This window comes from Silene latifolia, chromosome X (assembly GCF_048544455.1).
Source record: "Silene latifolia isolate original U9 population chromosome X, ASM4854445v1, whole genome shotgun sequence".
Classification (NCBI taxonomy): Eukaryota; Viridiplantae; Streptophyta; class Magnoliopsida; order Caryophyllales; family Caryophyllaceae; genus Silene; species Silene latifolia.
The window spans coordinates 147095462-147111221 of NC_133537.1; positions in this window are offsets into that span (position 1 = coordinate 147095462).

The following is a 15760-nucleotide window of genomic DNA, read 5'->3' on the forward strand; positions in this document are numbered from 1 at the left end:
TAAAGCAATAATTAATTAAGGGTAAAAGGGATTATACCAACTTTAAGGATGATCCAATTAATAAGCAAGGAGTAATAGAAGAACACTTGATGAATGATGAAGAGTATTTATACCAACTTTAAGGATGATCCCCTAACACAATGGGGTATTTATACTAAGTACAAGTATTAGAATAACTAAGGGCTTAAATGACGATTAAGTCCCTAAGAAGAGGATTAGTGCTTTGCAAGTCCCATAGAGAACCGCCCGTCTTGACCATGAAGTAAGCTCGTGCTGCCCAGGGATCCGCTCGACCTGAAGGTGAGACGCCCGAATTGAGGCTTGAGATGCCCGGACTGAGGATTAAGACGCTCGACCTGGGCTCGGGACACCCGGATCCTTGCTCAACTTTCCTTCGTCTTCTTTTGACTGCCTAATGATCCGTGGGGATCGCTGAGAGGTCGTGGGGGTCTTCATCATTACCCATTCTACTTGATTTATTTACTTAGGCCTTTAGTAATGGTCTCCTCTTTGATGCTTCGTCATTAGATGCACTCCATTTAGCTCCACTTTTCTCCATAAGTGCAAGGTTAACAATCCTCTCCTACCAAGGACACAAAATCTCAAAGAATATGCAAAGTAGGGAAACCCTAATAAGCACTAGAAAGAATAGGAACGAGGCTAGTTCGGGGACTAAATGTGCACAAATATGAGTCACATCAGTACCGAGACACGCCCAGACGTACCCACAACCGCCACGGTACCGGGAGACGCCCAGATATACCGACAACCACAAATAGGTACCGGGACACGCCCAGACGTACCGGGTCCAGAAGACAACCGGATCCCCTGCCAGACATCGTGTCTTAACTACACGAGTCCCTCCAAACTCAAGTCATTAATGTGTACATCCTTCTTGAAGTGGGAAGCTCCAAGAGGCGACCCGACCGTGAGACGGTCTCCCAACTGCCTCACGTCTCCATAACAACAAGTAACCAACATAAACCGTCACATCCTCCAATATAAATGACAATTACAATAAATGCAAGATACCACACAATATGCCAATTACCGACTCATCAAGTCATCTTAGCCAATATCATGTTATAATGCAATTCAACCAACATACTTTTCTCCTTAATGATGTTATCACCCACTAAACATGTTATAATGCAATTATTCTAATTATGTGACACTAATTACAACATTAACAATACCATGTGTAATGACCACATTATTGAAACCGAGTAGGATTAACCTACCTTTTAGCGTACTCCATAAGCAAATCCGAAACTACCAAGCATTCATATCATAAAACCGTCTCATCCTACATACATTACATAATAACTATCACAAAGCATCCTACATCAACTAATAATACTATTTACTCACTAATTACTTCACTTAATTAACCAATCCCTAATTAAAATCCCATCATACCACTACTAGCACGGTTAGGGTTTACTAGTTAAAGAACAAAGGGAGAAGGTGAGTATAAACTTAGAAGTGTCAAAGGATGAACAAGAACAAGAATTAGAGAGTGAATCATCAAAGGAATAAACTAGATATTGTGGGTAATGTGTAGTGTATAGTTTATGATCTTTAGAGAGATAGAGGGATAAGGTGAGCAGTGAAAAATGGGGAGAAAATCTGAAAATAAGGCTTAGAAATGATAAGAAAATAAGGCAAGCTTTTCACGCGGTTATTAGTGAAAGCGACTTCGCACTCGGTCGAGTGAGAGGTTCACTCGGTCGAGTGACACCGCACTCGGTCGAGTAAACTCTTCACTCGGTCAAGTGATAGCCGACAAAACACTGTCTAACACTCCCCAGGTCCACTCGGTCGAGTAGACCAACCCACTCGGTCAAGTGACTTTTCCTCGGCCGCGTACTATACCGAGTACGCTCTAAAAGTTTGGGTTACAATCTTCCACCCTTAAAATGAACTTCGTCCCTGAAGTTCGCCCCACTCTCTCCTTTCCTATGTCTCCTAAAGTCTCATCACTGATTCTCTAGTACTCTCTCGGGGTTCTTATTGTTATCATAACTCTCATTATGCCAATATAATTCCCACCTCTCTCACCAGGCTCACACAAGCTCACACGTTTTCCTTTATCGTATATCCTCTTTTTACTTATGCGCTACTCATATGCATACTACGCTCATTTTCCTGCTTTAAATTCCCAATTGTTATAGTAATAATAAGAGATTTGTATTGTATATTAGTGTAGGATGTATTGGTGATGGTATTACATGGTTTGTTTAGGGATAAGAATGTCTTGCGAGACGGAGTCGTATGGAATTCGAGTAGCTTATGAAGAATGCAAAAACGTAGGTTAATCCTAATCGGTTTTAATAATGTGTGTGTATAATTATATGTCTTTTACATCATTTGCATAAATTGAGTCGGATTTGTATCACATGGTAATGTTGAGGATTTTGGTGAGTCATTTATGTTGTTAGGATTGTATTGTATCATATGGTTATTTGGTATCCATGATGTGTGAGAAAAAGGTAAATTGTAAGAGTTTTGCATAATCATTATGAGACGAGCATATTGGCATATTGTGATGCATCTAACATTATTTGTGATGGTTGATAATTGTTGGTGGTGATCCTTATTGTTGAGGTGACGTAAGATGGTTGGGAGACCGTCTTACACTTGAGTCGCCTCTTGGAGCTTCCCACTCCAAGAGGGATGTGTACATTAATGGCTTGAGATCGGAGGGACTCGTGTGGGTGAGACACGCCGTTTGGCAGGATATCCGGTTGGCTTCCGGACCCTGTACGTCTGGGCGTGTCCCGATACCTTTGTGGTGAGGTATGGTGTCATGGGCGTGTCCCTGAAATCGGTGGTTATGGGTACGTCTGGGCATGTCCCGGTATGGTGATAGTATCATTGTATCTCATTCATATCATGGGTACGTTTCATATTTATTTATCATGTTTTGTCTTATATTAAAATTATTGAAACTAACGTGTTCTGTGTCTGTGTAATTGTCAGCTATTTCTGGGGTGGCCTGTGTCGATCTATATGGTATTTCTGATCATATGGGGAGTAGGTTAAGTACAGGTTCTATTTGATAGCATGTGGGAGACGGGACGAGCCTTGATGACATGCGAGTCGAGCATAGTTGGCTAGAATAGTATAGTGCTCATGAGTTGTATTCTCTTATTTATTCATTCATTAGTCTATTTAGAGCTTAACAGAAAAGCTCTAAATGGAGTATTTAGCAACAAAAAAATATATGTTATGCATAGAAAATAGAGCGCCACTAGGTGGCGCTCAATTTGGGCGCCACCCTCTCACATGGGGTGTTACAAAGTGGTATTAGAGCTTCGATTTTGGAACCTAAACCAATGAACCAAAATGAACCTAGGCGTGTCTAATAAATGAACCCGACCCGAGTACAATAGGAGATCAGTTTTGGATGAGTGGGCACCTTCATATCAAAACTAGTGCCTATTGTCTCAGTTGGTCACTACGTGGGTGGTTACGATTATGGGTGAACGCTATATGAAAAGTGGTGTGCTTACATGAATGCATGACTAGTATTAAGTTTCTTGTATGTTGTAGTTATTTCCAATGACATGTGAATGAGTATGAAAATTCAATGCTTAGGTTGGCGTGAGTAATATGTTTGAGGATGGTTAACACGTCCTGGCATATAGATGATGATTTTGCTCTTTAGTTTTGCACCGTGTGTTATTTAAATGCATGCTAGTGTATACGTGACATATGATTAGTGAAGTATGTCGGTAACATACCAAAGACGGTAAATAGGGTGATGTAGGAATTAACTCGGGTGAGTCACCCATGACCGGTGGACCCCTGAACCTTCTCATTGTGTTGCAGGGATCTTATCGTGCTAATTTGACCCGAAACTCTAAGCCGTAAGTAATCACTCTATCGAGTACGAGCTCACACTCGGTCAAGTATAGTTCACTCGACCGAGTGGACCCTAGCACTCGACCGAGTGGACCCGTTCCCAGAAACTGGAAACATTCTGAAACTAGGCCACTCTAGCGAGTGAACTCGGCCACTCGACCGAGTGAAAATCCACTCGACCGAGTGGACTCACTAATCGACCGAGTGAGTGCTAGGCTGGAATTTACACGGGTTTAATCCCATTCTCTCATTTCTTATCTTCTTCATATCTTACTTTCACCTCATTCTTTCAACACCAAAATTCGTACAACAATCATCCCAAAACTCCATTGTTTAAATTTGTTAATTGGATTAAGCTTCTACTCTAATTTTTCGTCTCAAATCTTTTCCTAATTAAAAATGTAAGTAGACCACCTTTCCTCTTATTTTCTCCATCTTAATTTGCTAGATCTACACTAATGTACTCAAGATTTTTTTTTTTTTTTTTTGGTCTAAACCATCCGGTAATCTGAACCATATTGGGCCGACTAATCCGGATTTTGGGGCGTGTCCAAGGATTACGGTATTTAAACCCCTCCAAATCGCAGTTGTGGGGGATCGATCCGCAGACCTCTCTACCAAGCGCAGCCCCATGCTACCACTGCGCCAACCAACGATTGGTAATGTACTCAAGATTTGCCAACTAATTTCATGTTTTTACTTAATTCATGGTTGTAAATAGCTTTCTACACCATTGTTGTTGCTAAATATCAAAATTTTGTGTAAATTTTTTCACCTAAAGTGAAGAACACGAAAATGGTACTTGAGCTTATACCTTAGATTTTGGTGCTTGTTGTTGGGTTTAATTGAACAACAAAGGCTTAAACCTTTGTTGTTATTGATGAATCTTGTTTAATATGTGAAAATTTCGTCTCAAAATTTCGAAATCTAGGTAAGTCATGCCAAAATTTTGATTTTTCATGGGTAAAACTTGATTTAATTGCCTTATAAGACTAGTATCTTAGTTACTAATGTGGCATATGGTCTCAAAATGAAACAAATTTCGTCTTAAAACTTGGGTGAAATTTTCAAATTTCTCATAAAACACCCATGAACAAATTAATTTGTGTCTTAAGAATGGTTTAAGTTGTTGAACTATGAACTTGATGGTTATTGTTATACCAGGAGGTAAACTAAGAAATTTTCGTCTTAAAAAGGGTGGCCAAATTCTCGAAAATCCGACACAAACCATGTCAAAATTTTAATTTTATGCTCACTACTTGTGTTACTTACTTATGATTACTAAAAACCTCAAACTTACGATGCTTGAGGAACCCTTACATTGAAAATTTTTCCAGCTTAAGGACTTTAAAGTGCCGAAAATAAGCATTTCACTTACCCGAATTTTAATTTTATCAAGTCAATTCTTGTCTTAATTGCTTCTTAATGAATTAAATTGATTTGCGATAATGTTAGGATTTTCCATCTCACCAATTTGAGAAGTTGGAGAAAATTTTCTTTTACATCCAAATTTGGCTTCCAATTCTTACATTCCCTATTTGATATCTTGTTATGTGGCTTAATTTTGTAGTATGTCAAGGAATATAAGGAGCACCCGAGGAAACAATGCCCGCTAACAACAACAACCCCAACAACAGCCGGAGGAACCACCCGCCTTTACTCACCCGGAATACCAAGGAATAGCCTTTGAAAGTGAACCCCATAGAAACGCATTCCAAGTGATAAGGTTATTAAGGTTATTTTTAGTCGTTTGCATCAATCAAAGTAAACCTAGATTACTACTAACTAATAGCTAGCGGTAAGAAGGGTCGAATCCACAGGGAGGCAAGGTAATTATTCTAGTTTGTTAATATTTAAGTCTGTCTTAAAGTAACCAATTTTATGGGGGTTTTGAATATGTTATTTCTAACAACTAATAACAAGTGAAATAAAGATGAATAACAATAATATTAAAGAGTCTAGGGTTTAGGTTCACTAGGTAGTTATTCGGGGGTGAGACTTAACTTATTGATAGAGCTAATTATGTTGTGTAAGGTTATATGATCGGTCGATTCAATATTCCTTTAAATCTAATTTAACATGCAATCGCTATCATTAAATTATTTCTATTCAGTTATCGCAGCCTATATTGATTCTAACCCAGTAAGTAAAAGTCTCAATTCGCTAAACTAGTCAATTTACCCTGGCCAGTAATTAACTAACTAGATGAAGAATAATAAACTGAACAACAACGAATAAGCAATTTTAACTATCAATTTATTAGTTAATTTCCCCTTCTAACAACCTAGATCCTCATTCCCCTAGACAAGAGAATTAGCAACTCATATTAAAGGGAAGAACGACAACAATAATTGATGAAGACATAATTAAAGACAATAAATAAGAACAAAGAAATAATAGCATGAACTAAATTAATAATTAATGAGGAAAGATTAAGTACCTTAACGAATAATGAAGAACGAAACTTAGATCCAAAAGTAAGAACAATAATCTAAACTAAAAGTATTTTGAGAGTTTTCTAGGGTAGCAATACGAAAATAAGTAAAAATAAAGCGTCCATAAACTAGGGTACGATTTTAGGTATTTATAATAAAACATAACCTACTAAAGGAAAATTGCGGAAAATATAGAAATAAGTGTAACATCCCGAGAGATGATTGAGAGTAAGTTGTCCCACATCGGGAAAATATGGAGCTTGTGATATGTTTATAAGGGATTCCACCCACCACTTAGTAACAAGGCCTTGTTCTTTTGGGCTTAAGTGAGGACAAATAATGGGCCCAAAGGTACACATCTCATCTTATTGAGGTTGTGTTACGACGTGGCGGGTCGGGTTGTTATAAAGTGGTATCAGAGCAAAACGACCCTCATGCCTAAGCAATTAACATAATAATGAACATAGGATGTGTCAAATAAAATGAACCCGGATAGAAACTGTTAGGAGCCCACTTAAGGCGTGGGATGAGTTAGGGGCCCCTTCACACCAAACTTCTGGCCCTTCCAGTTTCGAACCGGATACCTTGAGAGATGTTACAGTGTGGGAAAATTTAAAATGAACGTTGTTATTTTGTCTTAGGAGTTTTTGGTTGCCTTGGTTGACTATTGGTTTTGTTGATGATGGCGGTTACGGGAACGTAACCTTGCTTTTAAGGTGATAGAATGTGATATGATTTTAAGCGTTGTTTTAAGAATGTTGATATGAGGAAGTATGTGGGCATGCATGTGGAAGGAGTGAATATGGTTAAATATGTGAAATATTAATTGTTGTGTGGAATTGAGAAGAATGGATTTTGGTTGATTTCGCAAAATTTTACCCTTGATTGTTTTAGCTGCCATTTACTGTCTGTTTTAAATTCTTATACGAAATTTTTATGTGTGATACCTTTGTGAGTTAGCTTTCATATGCCACTGGTTTCATGTTCAAATGATATATGGTTTGGGAGAAATAAATATTTTAGTGGACAGTGGTCGGAATGTTCCTGTACAGTTGTGTTTTCGTTCACTGTTTTTGTAAAATTTGCCGTTTAAAAACTACGTATCTATTTGGTATGATTCCAACTCCACTAATTGAAAGACTCGTATATGTTTCTAAATTGATGAGCCACGTCTCAATTTAAATATTTGACAATTAATAGTGATTTTTACAAAATGACCTAAGTTTTTGACATGTTGCTGTAAAATTTCTGTTTCGACCAAGTAGCTTGTAAAATGCATTATAAATTGACCCTTTGAATTTTTGACTTGATTTTTTTTCTCATGGTTTACTAACTCTCTGTATTTTATAAATATTATATGTTCTCAATAAGTAATTACGTTATTATGTATTAATGATTTTCTTCTTTTGAAGTTATAACATGTTTTTCTTAGCCTTGAAGAATATAAGTTTTGTTTCTTATCTCTTGTACATTATATTTGATGTTGTCAATTATGTGAAGTAGAATGACATGTCTAGTGATATGCGGAATGTGTTTCCCTAAGCCTATATATATATATATATATATATATATATATATATATATATATATATATATATATATATATATATATATATATATACATATACATATATATACATATATATACATATATACATATATATACATATATACATATATATACATATATACATATATATATATATATATATATATATATATATATATATATATGTTCACTTTAAATGCATCCATGTCTAAGTTAGATATCATTATGAAGAAAAGATTATACTAAACAATTATGCGTATTTTGTTATAGATTATTATTTAGTCTGGCAATGTATTCGTCGATAGCTAAAGTAAGAAGTTGAAGTTTAAGTAAAGATTAGTTCGAGTATCTTATATGATTAGTTTTGCTATTTAAAAGTAAATCAAAGATTTTGTTATCGAGTTGTGTTGGAAAATAATAGTTGTCTTATGTTACATTGTGTGTTCCTTATTTTCCTTACAACAATGAGTTGGTTATCTCTATTGTTTGTTATTCCGAACTTCGAGGACGAAGTTTATTTTAAGGGGGAAGGAATGTAATACTACGAATATTTTGAGTTATTGTTGTGTTACCATGTGATAAGATTGGCGTGATTGATAATCGTAAATTGCTTAATTGTGTTGGATGGTGCTTAGTTATAAGGATGTTTATGACTGATGTGGTGGTAGTTGTGGGCGAACTTCGGGACGAAGTTCATTTTAAGGGGGGAAGACTGTAATACCCCGTAGTTTAGTGAAATTTATATAACTAATTTATGTAATTCGAATAATTGATTATGAAGGTTATAATTAATAATTGTGAACAAGATGGAATGATATAATAAAATAATAGAATAATAGAGTAATGGGGCATAATGGTAATTGGGTAATAATAATATACGATAATTTATATGATAATAGTGAATGATTATTATGTTATAATAATAATAATAGTGATACGATAATAATAATAATAATAATAATAATAATAATAATAATAATAATAATAATAATAATAATAATAATAATAATAATAATAATAATAATAATAATAATAATAATAATAATAATAATAACAATAGTAATAATAAGAGTAATTGTATAATATTAATAATATGGCAAATTATATATTTTCTAATTAATTTCTTATAACCTTAGCCTACCAATATAAATAGATGAAACTATAGACCTTATAATTCATAATAAATTTGAAGAATTCACAAAGAGGAGGAAATAATTCACATAAGAAAAAAAAGGAAGAAGAACTAGCTAGGAGATCGTCACAAGGTAATTTTCTAATTGTCTCTTAACATACTCATCTTAAGACTAATATAACTCATTAAATAGACAATCGTTGACTGACCCGAGACCATGAACTTGACCGTGGGACACCAGGGATTTACCAGGACCCAGCGTTGACCACTAGGGACATCGGGAAAGGGGTGTTTAAGGCGGGTTTTTGGTGGTTGTTGGGGTTCGTTGTTAGGGTTGTCGAAAGGGGGTTTATGAGGATTCGAGCCACGAAACTCGACCAATTGAACCTGGGTTAGGGTGGGTTGAGACTAGGGGCGAGAGTCGACCCCAGTAGTGGTGTCGTGGTGGTCGGGGGTGGAGGTTTGCGGCGGTGGTGGCTGGTAATACGTGAAAATAGGGGAAGGCGTGCTTGTGTTGTTGCTGCCGGTGTTGGGTTGTTACTGGGGTGTTGTTAATGGGTCGGGCTTGTAATGGTGGCTAGTGGCATGTCATAGGCGTGATGGGTGGTGACCGTTGGTGGCGTATGGTGGTTGGTAACGGGTTAATTTTTCACGAGTTTTCATGGGGTGTCGTGGGTTTGTGGTTGTTTGTTGTGCTGCTGCCGGCTATTGTTGTGGTGGTTGCAGGCGGTGTATCGGTTGTTGGTTGTTCTAGGACACGGTGGGGGTCTGTAGTGGTGGTGGTGGTCGTGAATAGTGGTTGAAATCGTGTCTTGTGTTTGCGTTGCGTCGGGTTTGTTTAGTTTTGGTGTTGTTGGTGCTAGCTAGTAGGGCTCGTTTTGGCAGCCTTAAGGGGTGGTTGTTTCAGGTAGTAGGACCATGACTGGGTGGTGGACAATGGAGGCTCACGGTGTGGACTGTTGGTGGACTGGGTAGCTGTCGGGTATGAGAGAATTTATGGGGTTTTGAGGGTGGTGTCGTGTGTAATGAGTATGGCTGCTAGTGGCGTTAATATGGGTTTGTAAAGGTGTTTGTTTTATTTTACACGTAACCATTAATCACTATCTTATTGTGGTGTTGTTAGACGGGTTTTGGAGACGGGTTTATTTGGGTGTTGACTCGGGTTTTAGAATATCGTAATGTTATGATTAATAATAAATAATTAAAGTATAATTGGTATTGAATAATAAATAAGGTATAAATAAATAAATAATTGAATTCTAATATTTTGATTAGGTGACGGTTGTGAAGAATTATAGTCGGATCGGATTGCTTTATTTATTGGATTGCTTGAGATGCGTAATTGGAATTTGCTTATCAGGTAGGGGTAAATCCTACTAAACTTTTACTCGATAATGTTTGTTGGATGATTTATATTAAAGTGAATTGATCATATGAGAATTGTGTTGGTTGATATCATTGAAATTGTTGGAGGGGAGAATTATATTGTAGATGTTGGTTGGATTAGTTATGATGGAGTTACTGTTATTGCATTGGTTATTCAGTTTAATACTGGCAGACATCCCTTCGTGGTGATGTAGATTATTATTGAGGTTATATTGGCAGACGTCATGGTAAGAGCCTTCGGGTGACGTATTTGATTTATTCGCGGACGATATTTTATCGTATTTACTCGAGCGGGCCCAGTTGGTGCAGGCCATCTGGTGGATATTTAATCAACTATATGTTGAGGCAGACATTACCTTTGGTAATGTAGTTTGTGTTTACTCACTTTCGGGTTGAGGCTACCCCGGCCAGGGATTGGCGGGATGATTAGTGTAATGAGTAAGTAAAAGGAAGGAGCACATTGTCATGGGGTTGTGCAATGTAAAAAGGAAATTGGATTATTTATCGTATGTTTTTTTTGTTAGTATTTATTCCTACTCAACCTCGCGGTTGACTGTGTATTCGTGAACACCTGCGGTGAACCGTTTTATGGGGAGCAGATTTGACAGGTACCAAAGATTAGCTGACTTGGGAGCATTGGGATGAGAGCCAAACTTGGAACCGTAGATGAAGTCTAGATCACATATATAGTTATATCACTTATTTATTCTCCGCTGCGAGTTGTATTTATTTTTATATTAAGTTTTAGTTGGTTAAAATTGTAAAACTTATGTAATCATTAAAGTTTTTATTTAACGTACTTTGGTGAGTTGGACTTTGTTATCTACTACCTCGGGAAACCGAGATGGTAACAGTCCTGTTTATTTGAGAATGTCTATCTAAAGGCTCCCGAATAAATGGGGGTGTTACACTAAATTTCCATGACCAGATTCGAAATATTACTCATATTAACCTATTTAGCCATTTAAATATGATTTTAACTTGAAAAATCCATATTTCGAGCAATACAACACATTTTATTATGAAAATTTACAGGCCATCAGTAGATAATATATGTGAAAACATATCCAAAACCCACTGGAAAAATCGAAGTTTAGCCATTTTTAGTCCAAAAATGACAATTTTTATCATAAAAATCACATTTTAATGCCAATATTATATAAAATGAACAATAAAATCCATAAATAAACCAAAATATCCTAAAAATCACTTAGGACCAGAAACTTTTAACATGCAAGGTTATTTTTAGGTTTATCTTCATAAAACCAAATTAATTAGTTTGGTATGTTAATCATATAACTCGGAAAAACTATAAACCGATTTGCATGCAAACAACCTAAGGCGCTCTGATACCGCTTGTTGAATTATCAATCTCATTAATTTAACATATCCATATATGTGACATTTTAATTTAGTCATAAAATTAAAACTAGATCTTATGCATGCAAACTAAAACAAGAGTAGAGCAGAAATCGTCACTTCTTACTATGATATTTCGGATTAAAGGGCACAAGTAAGATCTCCTTCTTACTTGTTCTTGAGCTTCCTTATAATGGCTGAACAAAGGATCCAAAATAGAATCCCTCCCAAAAGCATATACCCAAGGAATACCCTTAAAGACTAAAAATAATATGATCTAGTATTAGGATTAGTCTTATTTAAAATTTTGACACAAAATATTTACTTGTTCTCTCTTGTTTTTCGGTTGAGAGAGAAGAGATTAGTGAGTTTTTATTTCTCTAGGATTTTCACAATTAGTAGAGAGTTTTTTTTTCCTACTCTAGAAAAATTAGATGAAGTGGTGAATAATTGTAGAGGAAAAACCTCTTGGCATCACACATGAAAATCGGTTGGAGGGGGGGTATTTTAAGCCCAATGCATGTAAAAGTTGCTCTTCTCAAAAGTTATAGGGTTGCATGGCTACTAGTTAGCTTTTATCATTGTGTTTTCCACTTAAAACAATTAACACAATTTAAACCTTATACTCCCTCCATAATTTTGGCACATATGACATAAAATGGGAGGTCCATTTTATTTTGTCATTTGTCAATTGTAACATATGTGACATGTTACTTGACATGTGAAATTGTAATGTATTTTTAACATATTAAAAATCAACATACTCATAAAATATGCCATATACAATATCGACTAGTAATTCGTAATTAGTTGTACCAAAACGATTTATCAAATTATAAATTACAACGTCTTGTATTTATAATAAATTATTCACTCAATTTCAATTTCAATTGTTTCGTAAACAATAACTTTATCTAAGTAATAAAACAATTCGATTACTTAGACCGTATCCAATTTAATCGAATTATAATAAGATACGTTAATCTTACTCACAAATCATCCGTCAATTTTAAGTAATTTAATTAACTCGTATCGGCATATGATTAATTAAATAATCAATAAAGAGTATTTCCCTATAGGTATGACCTAAGGGGATCAACTGATCACCACCGTCGCACGACAGTAATGTCAAACTCTAGTCAGCCAATCATTACCGATATGTGTGGACCAGTTGACTGTAAAATATTACATCCCACATGTATTCTTAAAATGAGATTTAAACATGTGATCATCATGATCGACAGTTGTGATCTCATTATTGTCGGAGGACACATATTCCAACATAATTATAATTGCAAAATGTTGTGAATTATCTTTATATGACCCATTTTAATAATTGTAATCATGTATTACACGTTATTTTGTCACAAGTAGTTTATTTGTTATAAAATGATATTTAAGGGGTTAAATATACATTTAAATTCCTATGGGCATTGGTGTGTAACACATGACCTACCTATTTACATTTGACAAAACACAAACTTAAAATAAAGTCCATTTTATCTCGAGGGGCCGAAAATTAGAGGGACAATTGAGTTAGTGGATGGTTTATTTCATTGTAAAATAAACATCATTATTACCCTAATATTACTAGCCATGCAAACCTAGTCTTATGGGTAAGAACAATTGAAAAAGGGAGAGCATGCATGGGGTCTTCTCTCACCCTCCCCAACCGGTTTTCCCCATAAAAATGAAGAGCTTGTCTCAAATTTTTCATTCTTATCTCATGCATAATTGTTACATGCTCTTTTCTCCTCCATCTCTCTAAAATTGTTTTAGTTATAAATTTGTTTATTCCTATATTACATAAAACATAACTAGAAGTAGTAATAAATTATATAGAATTTATTTTAAGGATTATTACAAGTATATTAATCTGGTTAATTAATATATTAGTATTAAGAGGTTTTGTCTTGGGTGCAACATTGAGGAGGATCTCTAAACTTGAGATTTGTTGGAGGATCATCCATTTGCATTATAGCTCAAGAACAAGAGAAGGTAGGAGACCTTACTTGTGACCATTTCATGTCTTTCTCTATGTAAGGAAATCGTTTTTCTTATTCTTTTGTTATACATGCAACTAGATCCACAAAAATATAAATTATAAGTAATTTATAAATTATTAGATGAGTTTAATAGGGGTTTATGAACCTAACAATTGGCATCAGAGCTTTGGTGTTACATGCATAATCGGTTTGGTTTTTCCGAGTTAAATTTAACTTAATTAAAACTAGATAATTTTTTATTTATAAGGATGAAGCCACGAAATTTTTTGCATGTTATACATTTTGGTTCTAAAATATTTTTAGGTCATATTGATGATTTATGGATGATTATTGCTTATTTTAATGATTTTTAGTGAAATAATTACATTTTATTGAGTAAAATGAACTTTTATTTACTAAAAATAGTTAAATTTCACTACTGGTCGTGATTTTTTATTATGACCTCACATGCATATTTTATGTATTTTATGTAAAATTTCGTATTAATGTGATTAATATTGCATAATTTATGATTTTTATGAGATAAAAATGGATTAAATGGAGGTAAAATGACTAAATATAGTTAAACTTCGAAATAGGCCATGAAATATTAATATGATGTAACATGCATATTTTACAGATTGTATGTAAAATTTTAGATAAATGTGATTTATTATGCATGATTTATAATTTTAATGGTTAAAATGATATAAATAGTGACTATTTTTAGCAAAAATAGCTAAAATGAATTTTATGGCATGAAATTTTTCCCTAATGTTGTATATGTGATATGAACATCAGATCTAAAGTTGCATGATTAATTTTGATGGATTTGGTATGTTTATTGATTTTTATGTGATAAAATTGATAAAAGGGCAACTTTATTAGTCATAAAAATAAATTCAAAAATTTTGGTTGAAATTTTGCCATTTCCAGGTTCTGGGAATTTTTAAGAATGTTCAAAATTTTGATTTTGATTTTCCCATAATTTTTATGTTTAATTTGGAATTAAATGGTAAAAGTTATGTTTTATACGATTTATTAATGAAATAAATTATAAATATTTTGTGGGCAAATTTAATTGAGTTTTGGAATCTTGGTAATATTCCAGTATTTACAAAATGTGATTTCGATTTTTTCCAAATTTTTATGATTAATTGGGAATTATTTCATAATTATTAGGATTATAAGAAGTTTAAATAAGCAATAATACAAAACCAAGTTGAATTATTGTCAAATGTTTAGTGAAGACTAATTTTTGAGTACCTAAGAAGGTTAGGAAAATTAACTTGGGTTTAAATTTGATTTAAGTATTTATTTGTGATTTTAATAAGTTCTTATCACGCATTTCCATAAAACCGGATTATATACGATATAAGGTTTAAATAAGGCGATTTGGCACATAATTTAGCATGATAGATACATATTATAATGCTGTATATTTCATTGTTGAATGTCATATTTTATTTATGTAATTTTGAATTATGTAATTTTATCTTAGTATGGCCTTAGTTTTTAATTGGTATTACCTGTAATGAAAGGGAATATCGATTTGGTTGTAATTTAATTTGATCTCGTATCACTTTTATTTTTACTAGTTTTTCATATTACAAATGTATAATAGGATTAGCTATGTATTTTATTATTATTTGTAATTCCGATGTTCCTTCAAGATGGTGCCAATCGGAAAGGCGTTCCGATCAAGATGGTGTTTTCCTTGGGAGGCGTGTCACTTGAAGTTCAAGGGACCAATGGAGTTGGTTTCCGAATTTGTAATAGATTATTTGATTTTCTATTTTAGGATGACCATACTAGGAAATTTATTTATTGCTTATGCATTTTTCATTATATATTGCATGCATTGCCAAATCGCCATAAACAACACATGCGTATCATATCGAGTAATCGACCATGTCAATTATAATTATCGATAATTCAACTTTTAGCTCACTTTAAATTGATAGATAATAAATTGACAAGAGCTTTACTTTTAAAAGATTGAGACTTAGCCTTACCAAATAGTAGGAGCCCATGAATCTCAATTTCA